General features: G+C 43.2%; 1 protein-coding gene across 1 annotated transcript in view; it reads left to right on the forward strand.

Moving 5' to 3' along the window:
- LOC102671451 (ETS-like protein pointed) overlaps nucleotides 1-17085 on the forward strand; it is a 112778-nt gene that overhangs the window by 35397 nt on the left and 60296 nt on the right. The window lies entirely within an intron of this gene.

Here is a 17085-nt window from a genome sequence, read left to right on the forward strand (position 1 = left end):
AATCTCGCGAAATAATCTGTTCGAAGATAAAAGTCAAGGCTTTATTCGGCTTAATAAATAACGATTAATTGAAGTTTACATTAAAACGATAGATAGAACGAGATAGGTTTCTCCAGGATGTTCCACGAATATATTAACATCCTGATTCGTATAATATCATTTCAAAAATCTCGACTCGAATAAAAAGATAATTATTTTTCCAACTTGTCCATTTTCAATCTCTCGTAATAATTTTATTGCTCCGTAAAAGGATTAACCGCCACGGTATATCAATATCTCATATATGTAAGTGCAAATTGAATCGACCGAGGCGTCATTCATCGTAAAACGGTAGCCGCAAACGCGAATACGTATCCCTCTACGGTTGCTCGCCATTCTCGCATACCAGGGAGATACCTGGATATCGAAAAGTCGCTCGTTCCTCGTCGCTCGAGGGGGAAAGAGATACGGGATATGGCGTTGGAAGGGGAGAGAGGTTGCTCGAACTCGTCAAGAATGTGGTCGATTTTTAGCACCTGACGTAGCATGGAGCTCGTTTCCGATCGACTTAGCGCGCGATCCACGCATCTCTCTCTCTCTCTCTCTCTCTCTCTCTCTCGATCTTCGTTTACAAGGATATCTCTCGTTTCTCTTCTCGTTCTCTTCCTTTTTTCTTCCTTTTCGCGTGTTGCATGGATGTGAGTCGATCTTGAATGCTAAAAGTCTCTCTAATGATGGACGATGATGGCGTAATCGATCAGAAATACTTGATTAAAAAAAAAAAAATATACGAATTATTCCTTTTTTTTCTTTCCTTTCTTACATCTTCTATGGATACGACATCGATCTCCGTTAGATATCTTAACGATTAGGGAATAGTGATCGTGTAACCGAGGTAATTAATTTGTGAAAAAAGAACCAAACTCACAGCATCTCTTCTTTTTTTTTTTTCTCTTTTTTTTTGCGCCTTTTACAAGATACTTTTAATCAATGATGGTATAATTAGAAGGTAATTAATTTGTAAAAGAGACGCGAATAGCGCGAGAATCTTCGTGTACCCGTACTCATACGAGGCGTTTTATGCATCGATTCATCGCTTCAAACGAAACGCCTCTGTCAACGATGATGGATTCCCTCGATCCGTTTCGCCATTCGCTGAAATAGATAAATATTTCGAGTGCGAAATTTTCGTTTTTCGTCGGAAACGAGGCTGTCGAAACGAACCGCCCTCTCAATAAATCGCAATCGATGGATGACAACAAATATCTTATAGGATAGGATAGGACCTTTGCTTCACCTTAAAATAGTTGTTCGAGGAAGTAATCAAGTTGTGGCGAACACATCGATGATTTCGTTCAACGAGCAATTACATTAACCACTACTTTGCTGCCATATCTCCCGATAGAGTTTCCACTGAAATTACCAGATCGATTGGTGTTTCGTTTAGCCTGGATAATTGTTCCGCTACCGGACCAGAAGAACAAATAAATTCCACGATAACAGCATTCTGATCGAAGCTCTATCGACATACGATTATTTAACGCTTCCCTAATCTTCGATTAGAATGTATCCTTCTTTTGGAGCAACGTTTCTCAATACGTTCAGAAATATTTTGGAAGAAATTATTTAAACACATCTTCGTTAAATATATCTACGGTATGATTTGAAAGTATCATAAAAGGAGCTTAAGATATTAAATTGAATAAGATTTAACTTCAACCACGATGGAATATTCAAGTTACTTTTCGCTCGATCAATTCTATTAATTAATTAATTACGATAAGAATCTTTAATCGAGGAGCACAAAAACTTCGACCTTACGAGATGAAAAAAAATAGCAGAATCGTGGAAAGTGTTTTGGAATCGAAACGGAAGCCGCGTGTCGATACAACCTGTTGCTCACCACAGTGTTGGGTCCCACGAAGTCGTTGGTTTCCCGGGCGAGACCGGAAATCGGCATGGGTGGAAATTTATCGTAAAAGCACCGGACCAGAGCACGTTCTAGGCCATTCACCAGTTACCCGTCCCGGCGTTATTTCGTGCGCAACACGTGGAACACGAAAAATCCGCCTCGAGATACAGGCACCGTGTTTACGCAGCCTTGTCACTATACTATACCTCGTGTATCATACCTCGCCACCTGTGTTCTCGAGCTGGTGGCCGCTCGCTTATCCGCAGCCACGAACAAGCGTTCCAAGGCCGCTTGGGATGATTCGTTTCATCGTTGCCTCCAGTTTCAGAATTTTCTTTTCAAATTTTCCCTCTTTTCTACCGTACTTGTTCAATTTATTATTACTATTATTATTATTATTATTATTATTAAATTTTATCGCTGCATTAATGGAAAGGAAAGGTCTGGAAAGGAGAGAGGAAAGGGGGCGTATGTAAGGCAAGAGTAATTGGAAGAATCGAAGAGGCTTTATGTAATAATCGAACGTTAAAAGCGCGGCGAAAAGGTTTGTGCGATCGGTCGAAAGCAGATGCCGGTTCGCGTGTCTAGAGTCTCTTAAGGATGACTCGATTTTGCGAAAAGCTAATTAAAAGTCGAGGATCGGGCGCGCTGTTTCGGTGCTCATCAACAATTCGCTACCCCAATCGTTCTTGCTTGGCTGCCAGGTAATTACGGCCCTCGCCGAAAGGGTATTTCGAAGATGTCCGCGATTTCTTCTTGGAAATCTTGGAAGAGGCCCGAAGCCCCGCCACGATTCCTGGAACTCGACACGAAGTAAGAGGAGCGAAAGAGGAATCGCGTGCCTCGCTCGAAAATCAAATAAACTCTCTTCGTTTGTCTTTATCAATTGGATTTTAAATAGGTAAAAAGACGAATGAAGTGCACTACGAAAACCGTACTTCTGTCTGATTATTAAAAGTGTCTAAGATCATTGCTACGATCTCGTAGGCTCTCGAAGAAGTCACGTGGAGAGAAAAAAGAAAGTAAAGAAAGAAAGAAAGAAAAAAAAAGGGAATCGGTCAATAAGTTATGCCGTTGGTTTGCAATTACCTTTTTTCCTACGAATAACAACCTTGATCTTGTTCTCGAGATACGATCGGTAATCTAATATGGAGGATTTTAATGCGTATAATCTGGATGGCGTGCTCGATACAGTTACGCGTACAATTTAGTGGTGCAATAATCCCTGTGGGTTGCGATCTCTCGTTTGCTCTCGACTCTCGTGGGGACATCGTTGATCTAATTGAAGTTGTTCCAACGCGAAGATGTTCGATATTATTTAAATTAAGATGAATTAAGTTCGAAAAATCTAACCCCTTCGATAATGTAAATTTCGGGATGGTGGAGAGAAACGTTCAACTTTTCTTTAAAAAATGGGAAGAGTGGAAAATATCGGAGAGATGCCGAGAGAGAAAATCCGCTCTCGAACGCGGCGTGAGGCTAGGCGCGCGCGCGAGGCCGAAGCGTGTACTCGTGGAACAGGTTCGAGGTTGGTGAGGAACTGGCCGAGCAACGAGTAGGAAAAACAAGAGGCACAATCGGATTGTAGCCGATTGCCCGAGGGGCAGGGATAACGGTAAAACCGCCGATGTTTGCCATCAAACCGAGCATCCAACTTTTCCACTCGTCCACCCTAGAAAAGTATCCCGTTCAATGAGCCATAAATTGAGCCTTGATTTCTGGCACCCGCTACCACCCATCTACCGCCGTCTCTCATTCCCGTTTTCATCTGCATTCAATGCTCGATCTTCCTTCTCCCCGTCTGGATTCTCGAACCTTTCCAAGCCATTTTTCCAAAGGTTTAGATAGATAGTAGATAGAAGTCCGAAAGCACCCGTGGATGTCGGGCGATCCCTTCTTCTTGGAATATTAAAAAAATTCCAGGAGAGGGGGAAAGTCTTGGGAATTTAATTAACAGCGATTCGATTTCGATCGAGAGATAATTCGATTCTTCCATCTTTGAGAGAAGGAGAGAAATTCAATTTGTTCGATGGATCGATACCAACACGCACCACTGAGGTTTGCATCTTGCAAAGAGAGAGAGTATCTCGAGACAAGAGTCAATTTGAAGTGGTTGTGAAACAGGAGCAAAGCGAAACGATTCTCTCCTCTCTCCGTTCGGTTGTTTCCGGGGAAAATTGTTTCTCTCTCTCTCTCTCTCTCTCTCTCTCTTTCGAGGAGGGGAAAAAGAAAGAAGGAATTCCAAGGTTCGTCAATTTCGCGAGGAATAAAGAGTGGAGAAACTCGAATGCTCGAGTTGACTCGAGTTGCTTACGATTTATTGAATTTACGGAAGGAAGCTGGCCGCGAGGCGGTTTCATCCTCTGCCCTCTATCCAACCTGCCTGACCATAAATTCAATCAATTAGCCGGCTTTTAACGTGGACAACCTCGAGTCATCCTTGTTAGAGCTCTCGTAGCCAGCCAACTCCCCCCTCCTCCTCCCCTTCTGGAGATCTTACTCCAAAGAGATTTGTGTCCCCGCGATCACTTTCCTCCGATTTATTAACCGACCGTTGGAAATTCCGTTTCTCGGCGCAGACGGCGGAGCAACCGATGGACGGAATTTATGAAATTATTCCGTTCGAAATTGGCTCGGATCGCAATTTGTCGAGAGAGTTATTCTTTTCGAAGCGTAGTTTTCGAAGTGTTTTTCGTTTTAATAAAAGAATAAGAACGAAAAGGAGGAATAAAAAAGAATTGATGGAGGATAAGATGCGACCCGAACAGAGAGGATCAAAATCGAAATATTATTTTCCATTTAGGGTTGCTGAACGATTGCTGAGAATCGTTTTTTTTAAACGGATTTAATCGAGGAGAGATCGAAACCATTTTTTTCCTTCCCCGCCCCTTTTGCACCACTCACACTGTCAGCCACGATCGTACGAGGTCATGGCTGCCGGTCGACATCCACGCATCCAGTGGTAAACTCGTTGCGCGAGGATGCGAGCCATGGTGGAGGATCGCTTTCTCTCTCTCTGGTGCACGCCGATACGCGCTCGTCTCTCTCTCTCTCTCTCTCTTTCTCTCTCCTTGTGTCTCTCCTCTCTCGCTGCTGCCTCTCGCGCCGGTGAATTGATGCGTGGGTGCAGGTTGGACGCAGATAACGCGGGAGGAGTTTCGTTTGTCCAATCCTCGATGATCCTGTGCTCCTCTCTCTCTTCTCTCCCCCGCTCTCTTCTCCTCTCCTTCGCTCTTTTTCCCGTCTCCTCGCTTATCTTCTTATCGTCCTTCCTTCTCCTCGCCTCCTCTCTCTCCTCCCCCGCCCCCTTCTCGTCCCTATATTCGTTTCCCATTTCTTCTCGCTGCTCGCGAATAATAATATCTTTCCAACGAATATATATTCTCAAGATCAATTTCTTTCTTTTTTTCTTTTTCTTTTTCTTTTTCTTACGAAAAATTCAAATCTTCGTTTCAAATCTTCATTTCGTCGTTTATTTCTTCGAAACGATTTTTCCTCTTCGATTCCTTAATTTTTCTTTTCTTTTTTTTCTTTTACACTTTGGAATGATCGTTTTGAAGAGAGAGAAAATTATTACGATTGTAACGAGTCGCGTACACGTATTTTTACACTCGATTCCTGATATCGAGATAGCGAGCAGGTCGATCGGTGTCGCCAAAATGACGTTCTCTCCCCTATCCGAGTCGATCTCTACCGACCATTGGGACACGTAACGAGCCACTGTCGAGTCGCAGAGGCTTCGTTGCAGAATCGGCAGGTTGCATGGGGCCCCTCTTCGAGATTACCACGAAAAATTGCACCTGTCGCAGATGTAAACGGGGGGACGCGCGATTCGGAAACGGGAACGTTTGCTTCTGTCTCTCAAGATTAGAATAAAACCTTTGCGAATTATTTCAAATTTTTCAACGAAAAAGGACGACGAGGGAAGCTTTAAAAATTAGACAGGAAAATAGAAACGCGAATATTTTGTTCGAGATGAGTTTATAACGATATCTATGATGATTTTGCGAGGAACAATCAAGAGGGGTATTTTTCACGATGTATCCGTTAATTTCGTTTATTCGATCTTTATACATAATCAATTAGCGAATGATAATTGGCTTCCCAAGTGGTAAAAGTATTATGGATGATTTTTATTATGGAGTTCTAGTTCTTTGAGAAATAAATTTTTAATAACATCGGATTGTTTTCGTTCGTTTTCACACGTCTATGAACACTCGTAACAGCGAGGGAGATTAAGGGTGTTTTATTAGATTGTACAAAGATGTCGTATAGAGAATCAGGTATATTGAATAATGTAAATCGGTAATTAAGAACGCTGAACGCGGCTCGTCTCGTCCAACGGAGCATGTAAAAGGAAAATTTATGAAAAACAATTAGCGCGAGATAGCCTCGATCGTGTTCATCGGGCCGAGGTACGGAGGAGGGGAGGGGAGATTCGTTGTCGCTTTCTACGAAATATTTTCATGTAACGGAAATCCACTTGGAAAAACGATAATAATATCGCTATGCAATTTCAACAATTTCAATCTATAAAAAACAAAAGAAAGATAGAAGTACGTGTTATAAATAAAGAAACAATCCTCCATTCCACGTAAAGCGTCGCAAAAAAAAAAAAAAAATAAAAGAAATAAGATTGAGAGAAAAAAAATTTCAAAATTTCTTCAATCGCATTTCACCGTGCATTCTCTGTATCACTTTGTTTCTGATTTTACGACACCTCGAAAAACTTAGAAAATGGTTGATATCCAAAAGCAGAAATTATAGAATATCTAAACGTTTCGTAATTGACCACCTAGCAACCACCAAGGAGGAAGATCGACGAGTAGTAATTACCCATCTTCTTACGATTATTATATCCTGTTCGTTGGAAACCACACTTGTTACCAAGAAACCGATCCTCGGCGTATAACCGTCACACACACACACATATATATATATATATATATATATATAATACCGAGTATAAAATTGTACACACAGGTTAATCCTGGTCGTTATTCGAGACAAAGCGACACGGTTGTGTCGTGCAACGAAGCGTGACGATGGTAGAGGGAGGAGCGGGAGGGGCGGCCACGATGTGCCGAAATGTGCCGTTCGAATGGCGGCCATCATGTTAATGTGCGGCAAAAGACAATTGCGTTCCCGTGTTCCCTGGAAAGTGCGTTCTTTTCTCCCCTGTGGACGAGACTTGGGTGGATTCCTTCGTTGTTCCTGGCCAGATAACAGTGGCGGGTTAATGTTAATGGCGGAACAGGTGATCGCCGAGGCGTGACACGGTGACGTCATTGGTCCCCTCGTGCCAACGACTATGCGTCGCCGATACGAAACATACAACGCCACGTACAACGTTGCGCTCTTTCCTTCCATATTTTCTTTCTTTCACGCTTTTTTCACGATTAATATAATTTATTTTCACGATAATTTTGATCCTGATTTCGTTCGACTCAAACGTGTTTTCGAAACGTTTGTCATTCGGCTCGTAACTTTTAAGGAAGGAAAATTCCATTTCTATCGTCTGTATTTTGTCGGATTTGTTATTTATCTCTGATAGATTCGAAAAGAGTTTCGAAGAGAATTTAATTTAAAGTAGAATTATTCGGTACTCTGTTTCTTTCCTTCGATATTTCTCATTCGATTCTATTTAATTACTTCACGTTATTAGATAATTTTGATCCTGATTTCGTTCGACTCAAACGTGTTTTCGTTTGTCATTCGGCTCGTAACTTTTAAGGAAGGAAAATTCCATTTCTATCGTCTGTATTTCGTCGGATTTGTTATTTATCTCTGATAGATTCGAAAAGAGTTTCGAAGAGAATTTAATTTAAAGTAGAATTATTGGTAATCAGCACTCTGTTTCTTTCCTTCGATATTTTCTCATTCGATTCGATTTAATTACTTCACGTTATTGGATAATTTTGATCCTGATTTCGCTCGACTCAAACGTGTCTTCGAAACATTTGTCATTCGGCTCGTAACTTTTAATGAAGGAAAATTCCATTTCTATCTGTTAAACTTGTTCGCGTATTTTCATCGAATTTGTTATTATCTCTGATAGATTCGAGGAGAGGTTCGAAGGGAAGAGAATTTAACTTAAAGTAGAATTATTGGTAATCCGCACTTTATTTCTTTCCTTCGATATTTTCTCATTCGATTATAATTTAATTATTTCAGATTATTGAATAATTTTGATATACGATTTTCGATATTTCGTTCAATTAGTGATTCAAGCGTGTCTTCGAAGCATTTCTCATTCGGCTCGTAACTTCTAAGGAAGAAAAATTCCATTTCTATCGTTTGTATTTCGTCGGATTTGTTATCTATCTCTGATAGATTCGAGGAGAGGTTCGAAGGGAAGAGAATTTAATTTAAAGAAGAGCCGTTGGCAATCGACACCCTGTCTCGTCACAGCCCTCTTATTAAACAGTCGATATATGTGGGAAATTGGAAACGCTAGGGTTAGCCGATCGGTACGGGCCGAGTGTTACAGGTGTTCGACAGACGCACGTGAGAATGTGTCACAGGTGCGCTGCCCTTACTCTCGCCTGACTACCTCCCTTTATTATTGTTTCGTTGCTGAAATGGTCGTTATCTCGTAGGGTGAATAGTTTAGAAAGTCAAGGGTTCCAGCTACCCTCGTCCCTTTCGTCTCTTCGCCTCGCAAACCGAGAATAAGACTCGACTTTTGCACGACGTGAAAAATAGCGAGGACGAGATAAATCGAAACCTTGGCATTTTCGAGGACGGCCAGATCTCCTCGATTGAAAAATCGTTACATCGAAACGTGGTCGAGTGATGCGTCTCTCGACACGCGAATCGTTAAATCAATCCATCTTGGTGAACCAACTTCAGCCTTGTCCTTGCTGTTTTCGCGTGTAAAACTTCTTCTGGTGGGAAAAAAAATGGAAGGCAGACACGAGAGAAGGATGACTAATCCCTGCAAAATGAAAAACGGATATCGGCGTCGCGAATCACAATTACAAGCCGCTACTACTTTACACGCATTTCTCGCCACCTCGATCGCCTTTATTTTAACCCTTCCTTTACCCACCATACCGTCCACGAATCGTTTCGTGACGCGAAAGTAACGTGTATATGGAACGTGTATAGAACCTGTCCATAATACGCTGTCCGTAAAACGAAAGGGAATTTAACTCTTAGAAATAGCTCACGATTCAACGAGATTACGATAAGTTTAGAAAGATGCAACGTATGCCGATCCCTGACGCTTTCAGTCCCGCGATACGTTCTTAGAAAATCGGTCTGAGAACGATTATTCCGCTCAAGTGACGCCACGACGATGTTGTTTTCGCCACGAGGAAAAACCCGAGGAGATTCCTCTAATTTGCCTACAATAGGGTCATCAACGAGCACGTTCACGGCTCCGCCGATATCGCGGAATAATAAAATTCTTGGACGAGCGATTCCTGGAAGAAAAAATTTCAAAGTAAACGCGTATATATATATATATATATGGAGAAATCCTGCGGTTTGCCCAGGATTTTTAGGCGTTGGAGGAGAAGACGGAGGTCCACGGGAGCGCGGGAAACTGGATTGGCGAAACGTTGGGAGGCCTCCTCGCCGATGAGAACCCTTTTGTAGCAGTTTGAGGGCTGGTCTCTGTCGGTCTCGTCCAGACAAAACCGGCGTGGGAGCGAATGCACGCAAGCTCCCACGGGCGTGCATTGTGCGTGATACGCATCTATACGTCATTTACCTACCTAGCCTACCTATGCCATTCTGCCGACGTTCTCTCGGTTTATGGGCTCGCCGTTCCTCTCTCTCTCTCTCTCTCTCCTTCTCTCTCTCACCCTCGCCACACTTTTCTGGATTTTTAACCCCTTTTTCCTACCTACGTTTTTTTTTTCTTTCCTTTCCATCTTTTTCTTCCTCTCTCTCCTTTTTTTTTTGTAAAGTGGTCGGACGATGGTGGATTTTTTTGGCAGATGTTAGGCGGTATATGGGTTAGACGGATCCTCGAAACGGTTCGAATATACCTCCGCGTTGTGTGCAAGACTCGATCGATCTTTGACAGATGAGAATCCGGTTCCTCGACGAGGTAGGTAATAATCGAGGCGATTTTCGGTCGCGTCCTCTGTGCGCGAGCAGAAGCTTCCGCAGAGAGGATAGGCCGAGGGGCAATTAATTAAATGGAGGCAAATAAGCCTTTAGACGGTTGATCGCCGTCAGGCGTCGAAGACAGTCGGTCCTGGGATCGACGGAGGCGCTAATCGTCGCCCCGAGCTATCATTAGTCGTTGCTTTCACCCCTGCTTCGTGCGCGCCGCTCGTTTATTGCCATTATTCGCAATGCGGGAGACGCTCTTCTCTTCTTCCTTTCTTCGCGCGCCTCCTCCTATGAAACGCCAAATCGCGTCTATCCACTTTTGCGAATCATTTTTCGCAACATTCCTCGAGGAAATATTCTGGAAAGGAATATCTCTTTCGATAGCAAAATGTAAAAAATTGTTGCAAGACATTTCTTCCGATCTCGATCTCGATTCCTTTATTCCCGAAAAATATCGAGAAGAAAAGTGTGTATCGAAGGGAATATTTCCTCGAGGAAAAATGAGATCGATTTACAGCAACGTCAACGAGATCTAAGGTCGATCCTTTCATATTCACGCTCCATTAATGATCTCGTTCCCTGTTGCTCGAAAATGTAAAAAATTGTTGCAAGACATTTCTTCCGATCTCGATCTCGATTCCTTTATCCCCGAAAAATATCGAGAAGAAAAGTGTGTATCGAAGGGAATATTTCTGAGAGGAAAAATGAGATCCGACCGATCGATTTTCAGCAACGTCAACGAGATCTAAGGTCGATCCTTTCATATTCACGCTCCATTAATGATCTCGTTCCCTGTGGGTCGAAAATGTAAAAAATTGTTGCAAGATATTTCTTCCGATCTCGATCCTCTTATTCCCGAAAAATATCGAGAAGAAAAGTGTGTATCGAAGGGCATATTTACTGGCGAAATATCGGGGAAAAACGAGATCCGACCGATCGATTTCCAGCAACGTCAACGAGATCTAAGGTCGATCCTTTCATATTCACGTTCCATTAATGAGCTCGTTCCCTGTTGCTCGAAAATGTAAAAAATTGTTGCAAGACATTTCTTCCGATCTCGATCCCCTTATTCGCGAAAAATATCGAGAAGAAAAGTGTGTATCGAAGGGAATATTTCCTGGCGAAATATCGGGGAAAAACGAGATCCGACCGATCGATTTCCAGCAACGTCAACGAGATCTAAGGTCGATCCTTTCATATTCACGCTCCATTAATGATCTCGTTCCCTGTTGCTCGCAAATGTAAAAAATTGTTGCAAGACATTTCTTCCGATCTCGATCCCCTTATTCGCGACAAATATCGAGAAGAAAAGTGTGTATCGAAGGGAATATTTCCTCGAGGAAAAATGAGATCCGACCGATCGATTTCCAGCAACCTCAACGAGATCTAAGGTCGATCCTTTCATATTCACGCTCCATTAATGATCTCGTTCCCTGTTGCTCGATCGTGACACGGTTTCGCGAATGAATCGCGATATTCGATTTTCGTGCGTCACCGCCGACCACGCTTAACTCTCTCACGCTTTCCACCACCTTTCCGCCAATTTTCCATACCCCCTCCCTCTCTCCGTTGCACGGAGAAAGGACGGGATAGTTAATGGACCGTACGTTTATTTTCAGCTATCTAGGATCCCTATCTAGAAGAATTCAGGTTTTTTACTCGCTCTGGAATCGCGAACGCAACGGGTTGCGCAAAACAGGGAGCGATTTCATTGAGCGAGCGACCCGTTTCCCTTTTCGCCGCTGCCGATTCCAATTCACCACCTCGCGATTACAACTTTTTAATTCACCGTGTTGCGCTTGTTTCCGCTCGCGTGGAGGGAAGAAAAACAGGCCAGACGTTGTGGAATGGTGCGGAGAGAGGGAGAGAGAGAGAGAGAGGCCATTCAGACTTTGGTTCGTTGAGAAAATAAGAGAGAGGAGGAGGAGGAGGAGGAGAAGGAGGTGGTGTCGAGACGCTGAATGATCGATGGCGCCGGAAGTTGGCCGCTCGATCGCCGATTAAGACCGATTTTCCTGTCGGTTGCCTGCTGATCCTCCGCGACTCAAGGAGAATCGTTAGAGATTCGAGGACGATCTTCCTTCCCACCCCTTTTTTCACACATTTTTACGGTGATAGTTGTTCGTAGTGGTGCAATAAATACTATAGTTGTTGTAAGTAAGTTGACAGGTGATTTTGACGGAGCGATAAAGAAACCAACTTGCTCCATCAAAAAATGGAAAACACTGTGTGTGTGTTATCTTGACCGAACACGGTCACGTTCGAGTAGATCGGCTTATCTCGGCAACACTGTCGCTGTGATACACGATGGTGTCTATATATCTTTTTGTATAGGCTTTTTGCAAAAATATTTTCCACGCGATTCAAAAATCGATCAATTGAAATAACGATAGAGATATATCCAACCTTATGATCCTCGTTTTAAGATTCTAAAAGGGAAAGGGGGCATTGTAGGACAAACGACTTAAAACCCAATATATCCCCTTTCTGAACTGTTCCAAAGGTGAAGGATGATCAAAGCTAGAGGAGCGTGCAAACAAAGTGCAGGTCGATGGAGCGACGAGCCCGATTGTTAATTAAACCAGGAGCGATCTCTCTCTCTCTCTTTCTTTCTCTCTCTTTTTCTCTCTCTCAGCTGGCCGAGCGAAATATGGCGTCGAGTACTATGGCGGAGGAAAGGGTGGAAGACAATGGGAGATAACGCTTGTGTACGGCATCATTGTGCACGCGTTTCGGCGAGGAGCCATCGTTGGTCGAGGTTGCGCAGGAACGCGCAACGACGACCTCTTTTACCTGTGGCCCCTGCGTACGTCGTTGTTCCCCCAACGCTTGTGTTCACGCATCGCCGACCACCGCCGATTTTTCACCAACTCCGAACACGCGATCCAAGATAAAAAAGAAAAAAAACTCGTTTACGTCCACCCATGCGAATTCGTCCTCTCCCTTTTCCTTTTCGTCTCCCTTTTCGGTCGCATTTGCAACCGATCCAGTCGTCGCCCTTCCCTTCGTTTTCCCGCCAATTTTATCTTCGTCGTCCAGAATACGATTAATAGTTTCAATATTAAGATAGGTTTTCTTTTTTATTAGGATCGATCTTTGCGCGAGAGACGAGTGTCTCTTCGTAGTTTCGATGGAGAATCGTGCGACTCTTGATCTTGATGCTATTCTTCTCGTATGAGAGTCACGGAAAGAGAGATGTTTTGTACGATATGTACGAATGGATTTGGATTCAGAAAGGTTGGGTATATATATATATATATATTCTTAATTTGAGGAATCGTAGCAGAATTCCCTTCGTTTCGTTGTTCAACTTTCTCAAATAGATGAAAACGATTTATCGAATGGAAATTTCCTCTGCTGTTCGCATCTTATTTACAAATTTCATTCGATTAATTCGATAACCAGCAATATTATTAGCAATTTTCTACAATTATCCCCTAACTCGTTCCAATAATCGCTAGTCTACTCTTACACCGTGTAATAAAGTTAATTTCCGATCGGTAGCTCGGAAAGGGTCGATTTTCTCGAGCGTGTTTCGGTTCGGTCTCCGTGAATCGACTCGACTCGACTCTACTCGATTCGACTCGTCGCTACGCCGAGGGCACCGAAGCGTACTTCCACCTCTCGCTGCTGCCCTCTTCGCGCAGGTCGTGGCTGACCTCTGTGCCTCGAAAACGATCCGCAACGTCGTTCCACTTGCTCGCGATACGCCGACGTAACCCAACGACCACGATGACGAAACGCGTCTCGTTCTCGCTTCGTCCCGACACCGCCGAAATTAGACTCCCGCCCCCCCTCTTTGTCCCTCCTGTCTTTTCCTCCACCTCTCCTTTCCTTTGAACCGCTCTCCAGAAAAGTCGCAAGAACGCGCCACGATGGAAGGAAATCGGGATTGTGGAAGTGGAGCCCAACGTCTTCCTTCGTCTACTCGTTTCTTCTTTCAACAATTATTATTATTTTTTCATAATTAATCATTTTCAAATTCGATCTTAGAAAAAAGTATATCTTGTTATAGGATGTATTCTCTTCTGCGAATGAAAAATAATATTCTATTAACGAAATTTTTTTCTTTCTGTTTCAGGTAAGTGAATAATTCTCGTTGTATCACGGATGATTTTTTTTCGATCGGTAAGTTGGAAACAAGAATCGGAGCTATTCTTTCTTTCTTTCTTTCTTTTTTTTTTTCCTCTCTTTTTTTTTTTTTTTTTCCCTTTTTTTTTTTTTTTTTTTCCTCTCTTTTTTTTTTTTTTTTTCACTCGACCAAAGAGACAGGGACGCGGTTTATAAACACGAAGAGCACAATGGTACCGCGAGGTTCTAGCCACGTACGAGGTTTGGTTGGGTACGTTTGAGGTGTGCTCATGTAGATAAGCTCCGATAATGACCGGACGTGTGCTCACCCAGCCAGAACTCTGCGAACTCCCTCCTCGTGCGTCCTCCTCCTTCACCACCTCCTCGTCCTCCACCTCTTGCTCCACCTTGTTGCGTTCTCTGTGACCACGTTTCTTCCTCCTCCTCCTCCTCCTCCTCTTGTTCTTATTCTTATTCTTCTTCTTCCTTCTCTTCTTTTCCCTCGCCATCGTTTTTCCCTCTCGAGACCCCTCCCCCCCTTTCGATACGCTTACACTTAAGGGGACACACGTGTCAGCTTCGTGCACGCCACCTCGACGAGTATACCCCTTTTCGAACCAACACGAATCTTCTCTCTTCCCTTCTGTTCCACGGAAATAGAACACGAACCGAAACGATATTTAACGACGATTTTCGCCTTCGATTTCCTCCATTTTCCGATTTTTTTTTTTAGATTCACATTCGATTCGAAAAAGTCGAATAATTTTTCTAGTGAAACTTTGCGCGCGCGTGCGAGGCATAACGAATCGTATTTATATTTTTTTCTTGAAATCAAAGAATAATTACAATTATTTTCTGTCGTTTCGAATCTTTCCAATGTTTTTAGACGCCGCGAGGATGAATTTAAAAAAATTTAACTCTCTCGAGTACGTTTTATAATTTCGATCGATATGACAAACGGGTAAACGGGACAGAAAAGAGACTGTAATCACCCGAGAGACTCGAGATTAGAAAGTTTCCCGTTTACTCGAACGGCTTTATTACGTATGCAACGATATCGGTTTGTACAACGGCGATAAATCTTATCTCGAAACCCGCCCGGAAGCTTAATTTCTGGATTTCCTCGCTCTAAGAATCCGCGACAGGTCGTTAATGGTCATTTCTATTCACGAAGCGGGAAACGAGTCCTCCAACGAAACGAAAGCTGATCTTCCACGCAGCCCCTTACGCCGCTTCCCCCGTGAAGGATGGGGGAACCACGAGGTGGATCGATGCACGCTATCTCCTATCTCGAGTACCATTTCATTCAATCCTTGTGCCTGACCATTACAGGATCCGAATCTACCTAGCGGCGCAAAAGTAACGCTGAAACTAGCAACCGTTAAAAATAGCAAATCCATCTTGTTACCATCGTGAAATTCTTTTTTTTCAATCTCATTTTTCTTTAAATAATTTGCTTCCTTTGCTCTCTCGCGTGAGAAATTATTCTTCTTATTTATTTATCCAGAGAATTAGAAAATTATTTTTCTTTCGTTCTCGAAAAGGTAAAAGAAGCGATCTAAAATTATTATTATTTTTTATTTTACCTTTCTTCGATCACTTTTCTTTTCTCCTCGATGTTGATTTGAATTGAATATTGGAAATGGGGTGAATGACAGGGGTATCAGGAGAGGGTTAATTCGGCCGTGGGTCGAGATCACAGCAGGCGCAAAGCGATCCATCGAGCGGTCGCCGGTTAGCGAGTACGCCATTGAATAATTCTTCCGGCGTGGAGGCTCTACGCGCGCCGGAAACGATCTGTTACCGCGCGACACGAAAGGCACGCTCTCTTGCTCAGGTGTGAGATCGTAATGTCGAGCTCGGTGGATCGCGAAAACCAGCCTCTCCGTTCCTCTCCCTCCTCTTTTACACCAATCGATTCGCCGATCGATCGATTCTCCTCCTTCTCTTATTTCGTTCAAAAATTCTATTCTTCTATATAGTAAACGCAGTTTTCCTTTCCTTTCTTTTCTCTTTTATACGTTTCGTTACATAATTTACAATTTTTAATCTAAACAAGATTCCGATTCTTGCAAATTGTGCAACGATAGTCGTGATATCGTCAAAAATATAATAATAAAGTTTCATCCCTCGTGTTCGTATGTAAGATGGAAGGTTAAATGTTTTTTATTAAAAGGTAGAAAAAGAAAAAAAGGGGAAAGAAGAAGGAAATTGGCAAGAATTTCGTTTTGGACGAGGTGGGGAGCGGTGGGTCTCCGAGCCAATAATAAGGGAAGACGAAAATATGAGAAACACGTAGAAGCGATAGCGCCGGAAACGGGCAGTTGTCTAACAATAATGTACTGGAGTACGAAGCGAGTTAGTGAATGAACGGGACGGAGGAGCGGGCAGCAGGCGAGGCACGATCGCCTATCGTCTACACGGCCGGCACGCTGCATACGAATGCTTCGTTCTCGCTAACTGTGCCTCCACTTCTCGGAACATCATTTCGGGACGAGAGAGAGAACACCTCCGCGGGAATTAATTCTTCCCGAGCTCTCTGGCGCCGTCTCGTATTCCCTTTACCCTTCTCTTTTCGCTTACGCCGCTTACACTCGAACGCCGCTTAATTAAAACCAGTTCTCTCTCTCTCTCTCTCTTTTTCTTCTTTTTTTTCTTTTTTTCTCTTTTCAGGATATTTAGAAATATTTCTCCATAGTCTTGCGCCTCAAAGATTATCGAATCGCGATCTCTACGGCAAAGAAGTTTAAAATCTTCCACCCGTATGTATTTATTCCCCTCGTTTCGTCCAGTTCAGTTTACCCGCTGAAGGTAAATTAGGTGCAATGGAGTATAACCGAAAAGGATAATTCTACGAATCTCCCCTAAAAAGCTGCAACAGCACCTCTGCTGTCGCCGCCTCTCGACCAGGCCAGACCAGACCCCAAAGGTCCGTCGTATGTTTGAGCCGACCGATAGCAAACAATCTAAAGTTAGAAGTGTATGTTCGCTGCACGAGCCGTACAACGCCGTGAAAAAAGAGAGAAAAAGAGAGGGAGAGAGAGAGAGAGAGAGAG

Source organism: Apis dorsata, unplaced genomic scaffold (assembly GCF_000469605.1).
Source record: "Apis dorsata unplaced genomic scaffold, Apis dorsata 1.3 scaffold_390, whole genome shotgun sequence".
In the NCBI taxonomy this organism is placed as follows: domain Eukaryota; kingdom Metazoa; phylum Arthropoda; class Insecta; order Hymenoptera; family Apidae; genus Apis; species Apis dorsata.